Genomic DNA, 5847 nt, shown 5'->3' with positions numbered 1-5847 from the left:
AAAAAAAAAAGATTAATTCTAGTCTTCATTCTCTTATATTGATACTATGTTCACCATATATGCCGTATTCTGTTTTTTTTCTTCCATCTCCTAATGTAAATTGATTTGCATAAATTATTTGGTTCCTCTTTTTAAAATATTCATTTCTAAAATTCTGATCCATTAATGTCTAGCTTCTTTTGCTGTTAGCTAATTAGGCCTTTTAAATAGTGTTATATTCATCCAGGAGTCCTGGAGGGGCATTGTGCTCCAAAGTCGGTTGAAGCACAAAGTCGGTGGTTCAAGCTCACCAGTTGGTCCTTGGAAACCTCATGCAGGGTCGCTATGGGTAGGAGGCATCTTGACAGCACTTAACAACAACAACAAATATCTATCCATGCTTATTTTACCTTGACATTCAACAATCTGTCACTTTGTTGCTGTTGAATGCCAGCGAATCCGTTCCAACACCCAGTGACCCTGTATAGGGTTTTCAAGGAGCAGTTGCAGCTGCTGGTGTGCCATGGAGTTGGTTCAAACTTCTGGATTGTTCATAGGGTTTCCTAGGAAGCCTCATCTTTCTTCCCTTGGGACTGCTGGTAGTTTTGAACTGCTGACCTTGAGGTTAGTTGCCGACTCATAACCACTAAGCTACCAGAGCTCCTTTGAGTAGCAGCTAGTGATTTTTAATTGCTAACTTTGTGGTTCAAAACAACATTTTGCTCACTGTTTATCCAACAGCTCCACGCTAGGACTCTGTCACATTACCAGCATATAAACTTCTCATTATACTAACATCTTCATCTGACTCTCAAGTTGCAGCCTCCTGAGTTGTCAGGTTTTTAAACTTCCTCAGCAATACAGTGCAATATGTGAATTTCTTAGGTGCCAGATTTTGTTCACTTGTGATTCTTTGGTATTTTCTTTTCGCCACTCATTCCATAACAGATACATAGGGGTGGGGTGGGGAAGAAGTGGAGGTCTCTGAACTTATTTAATGTCATGGTTCTTGTTATTAAATGCTGTCAAGTTATTTCCAACTCATAGCAGTCATTTATAAGTTGCCTGAGAAGTGATAGGTGGGTTTGAACCACCAAACTTGCAATTAGCAGTCCAGTGCCATATCATGAATTCAGTAGGTTGTTCAAAATTGCATCATTTTTACATACCAAAATCTTTAGTTTGGAGTTGTCCTCTACTAACATATTGTGTGGATCATGACAAGCTATGGACAACATTGTGAAGTATGAGTATTCTGGAACACTTAAGTGTGCTCATGAGGAATCTGTACATGGACAGAGAGGCAGTTGTTCAAACAGAACATGGAAACATTGAATGGTTTAAAATTAAGAAAGGTGTGCGACAAGGTTGTATTCTTTGACAATACTTATTCAACGTGTATGTTGAGCAAATAATCTGAGAAGCTTGGGTTATATGAAGGAAAACATGGTATCAGGATTGGAGGAAGACTCACTAACAACCTGTGGTATGTAGATGATACAACCTTGCTTGCTCAAAGTGAAGAGGACTTAAAACATTTACTGATGAAAATCAAAGAGCACAGCCTTTGTTATGGATTATATCTCAATGTAAAGTAAAAAAAATCCTCACCACTGGACCAATAAACAACATTCTTATCAATAGGGAAAAGATTGACGCTGTCAAGGACTTCATTCTTCTTGGATCAACTATCAATGCTCACAAAAGGAGTAGTCAAGAGATCAGACGACGTATTGCATTAGGCAAATCTGCTGCACAAGCCTTTTAAAGTGTTGAAGAACAAAGATGTCAGCTTGAGGACTAAGGTGCGCCTGACCCTAACCATGGCATTTTCAGTATCCTAATAAGCATGCAAAAGCTGGACAGTGAATAAGAAAGACCATAGAAGAATTGATGCCTTTGAGTTATGGTGTTGGAGGAGAATATTGAAAATGCCATGGACTGCCAAAAGAACCAAAAGATCTGTGTTGGTAGACGTGCAACCAGAGTGCTCCTTGGAGGCCAAGATGGCCAAACTTCATCTCTCATACTTCAGACCTATTGTCAGGAGGGACCAATCACTGGAGAAGGATATCATGTTTGGTAAGGTGGAGAATCAGAGAAAAAGAGGAAGACCCCCAATGAGATGGATTGGCCAAGTGGCAGCATTGATGGATTCAAACATGGCAACAGTAGTGAGGTTGGCCCAGGATCGGGAAGTGTTTCATTCTGCCATGCATAAGATCTCTATGAGTTTTAGTACAGACTTGATGGCACCTAACAACAGCAGCAACATTTCCATCATCCGTCCCTTTTTTATTTTTTGTAATAAATGCTTAATTTTGCTATCACCTACTTCCACTTTTGGTAGCGTAGTGGTTACAAAATGGGCTGCTAACCTCAAGGTTGGCAGTTCGAAACTACCTGCTGTTCCGCGGGAGACAGATGAGGCTTTCTGCTCCCATAAAGATTTGCAGCCTCGGAAACCCTGTGCAGGGTTACTATGATTCGGAACCGACTCACGGTACTTAACAACAACTTCCACTTCTGTCCTCTTTAATGCTTTTAAATCTTACTCATACTTCTCTATTATCTATTACCCTGATTGTCATCAGTAGCTGTCATAATTTTGGCAAATTCCTAAGATCTTGTTTGTTGTTTATGTTGTTCAATGCTTCTGAGTCTCTTCTGACTCATAGATACCCTGCATAAGGTTTCTAAGGAGCTGCTGGTAGGTTTGAATAACCAACCTTGTGGTTAGCAGTCCAGTACTTAAATAATAATAATAATAATAATAAAAGGCATCCTAAATTATTTCCGCTATACTGTATGCCTTTCTGGTTCATGGTAACACTTGATATGAAGTCTCCGTGTTGAAATAGATTGTATACTATTTTTAATTGTTGAAAGCTGAGTCATGCATTAGATCTCTGCAGAATTTTTTATAGTACTTAAATTTCAGTGTATTATTGAACTTAGTCTAACAGGCAATGAATGCATTTTTAGTAGAAATACGTATGAGAAGTCTTCAAGAAATATCTATAAGAACAACTCTCTCATTAATTTAATATTGATGAAACACTTCAATTATAAAGTATCTGAAAAGATTACAATAATCATTAAAGTGTAATATTTGTAGAGCAGTTATAGAAGAGGATATGTATTTATGCTTTACACTTTGCTTCAATTTTTACTCTTGGAGTTTGCCAAGTACAAAAGTTTTCTTATCATAAATATGTGTTTGAAAACTTTAGGGATTTGTTTTAAAACACACAAAACAATGAGGATCTTACCAGAAATTGTGATGGGCTGACTGACTGTTGATTCATGCATTCATGAAATTTGCCACAATGGATCCTCAAGTTTTCAGTCATAAAAATGGCTTTTATTATATTTGCTTATACTTTATATGCTTGTTATTTATAGAATTTACTACTTATTTATTTATATTATCTAGTTGTACACTATGAAGTGTTTTGAATTTTCTGTTTTAGTTAAAATGAGTAGTTGATTCTACATAAACAGAATATATATCAGAATTTAAATAAATTGATACAAATATTTGAAGAGTACAAGGTTTATTGGTGATGGATGAATAATTTAATATACATTTCACTAAAACCCATTTGCTTTCTAAAGTTGTCTTTCAAAACGATTACTCTAAGTGGTGATGGGTTAACATTTGTTTTACAACCTCTACAGAGAAATTGTAAGCTTTTGGCCTAAAGGCTCAATAAACCTTAAAAATGAGCACACTTTATTCAGAAATTACACAAACTGATTATTTTCCTCACTAATTCAAACTGTAGAACGTGTTTTTATAGACCTGTTTTTTTTTTTTTCCTCTGAATTTTGTACATGTAAGGGCAAATTTGCTATGCTGTCATGTTTTATATTTTTGTTTTATTGACACCTTTAAATCATTAACTACATAACCACATGCTACCTATAGAACATTGTTGACTGCCAGGAGACTTAAAGCTTTCTTTTCCTTATGGTTGCTCTTTGTTTCAGAACCCTTCAAATAATTCACTGAAGAGTTTTGAGTCTTATTGGTTTATACCAACTTGTTTACTGACAATTCATGGATATTTTTATATGACTGACTGATTAAAAAAAAAAAAAGGCTACTTCTGAAATTATAAGTTGCTCTACCTAGTCATTGTGATTTCATTCTGAAGGTTTAAATTTGTTAAAATTTCTTAATATTTTCTTTCACTGAAGTCCTGGTGTGATACTAAAGGATAAACACTCAATGTAAGGTAAGTTTGAAGTTTAAGGTCGATGGTTCCAGCACACCAGCCACCTCAGAAACCCTAGACAGGGTCACTATTAGTTGGAACCAAATAGACAACACTTAATAACAACAACAACAGCCTGGGTGTTCGTATTGCATATTAGTAGATTTGAGGTTTTGTGACCTTCTGGGAAGATATGTTCAAACTACAGACTGCCACTTATTTGGTATTCAGCTGTGGCAAGCCTCTAAAACATCATTAAACATCAGTCTCCTGTTTTATAAAATATTTTAATATTATATATTATTTAATGAATTTTATATTTGTAAAGCATTACAAATAGATTGTGCATGCTTATGTGCCCTAGAGTTGGTTCCGACTCACAGAGACCCTATATAGGGTTTCTGAGGCTTGGAATCCTTACAGGAGCAGAAAGCTTCATCTTTCTTCTGCAGAGCAGCTGGTACATTAAAACAGCTGAACTATGGTTAGCCGTGCAAGATGTAATACACTAGGCTACCAGGATACCCATCCAAATAAAGAAGTACCCAAAATTATAGTTACACTGGAGAAAAATAAATAAGAATTACAAATGACTTATAAAAATAGTACTTGCATTTCTCCCATCTAACAGCCATAGCACTACTGTCTTTAAAAGAGTAATGAAAAAGTAAAATCACCACTAAGCTATTATTAATGTAGTTTTGTCCAAGGAATATGAAAACATGTAATATTCTTAACCTTTATGAATTTGTTGTTGTTCTTAAGTGCCTTTGAGTTGGCTATGGCTCATAATGACCATGTATAGGGCTCCCAAGGTGCAGCTACTGAGTTTGAACTGCCAAATTTGGCATCAATAGTTTAGTACCTATCCCAGAGTGCCACATCAGGACTCCACTTCTGTGAAAAGAGATTATAAAATTGAAACCATTTCTTTCCCTGTATTCTGGTAAAGGACATTCTGCATAGGTGAATGCTCAGGTGAAATGGTTATTTTCCTTTCCTGAAAACACTTAAAGAATGCCAGGATTCTTCAGCATGAAGATCTAGTAGGTGTGTATTTCTCATTAACATATTTTGAAATTTTTTTATTAAGCCACACATTCATCAAATATTTAATTTATTTATAATTAAGTTAGCCTTTCAAAATATTTTAGGTGCCTAACAGCGTAGTGGTTACGAATCAGGCTGTGAGCCGCAAGGTCAGCAGTTCAAACTACCAGCTGCTCCGTGGGAGAAAGATGAGGCAGTCTGCTCCCGTAAAGATTTATAGCCTCGGAAACCCTGTGTAGGGTCGCTATGAGCCGGAACCGACTCCGCGGCACATAACAACAACAACAACAACACTGGTCTGGAAACTGGGAATGACCTATAAACAAATTCTTACATTATTTTTTATAATATGCTACAAGAAAGCTCCATAATTAAAATTATTCATGATTATCTTTACTTTATGACAGGGTTTAATTTATTCATCCACTTAGCAGAGAAGAAACAGGCAGGTATTTGTTGGAATTATTCACTGATGATGCTTCACTGGACTGCAAAATCAGTTTAAACCCCAAGGTCAGCAGTCAAGCTCACCAGCCGCTCCTCAGAAAACCCTATACAGGGTCACTATGAGTCGGAACAGATTCCACAGCACATGACA

Source organism: Chrysochloris asiatica, unplaced genomic scaffold, assembly GCF_000296735.1.
Source record: "Chrysochloris asiatica unplaced genomic scaffold, ChrAsi1.0 scaffold00713, whole genome shotgun sequence".
Classification (NCBI taxonomy): domain Eukaryota; kingdom Metazoa; phylum Chordata; class Mammalia; order Afrosoricida; family Chrysochloridae; genus Chrysochloris; species Chrysochloris asiatica.
The sequence above is the reverse complement of the archived record's forward strand: the minus strand, read 5'-3'. Positions refer to the sequence as shown.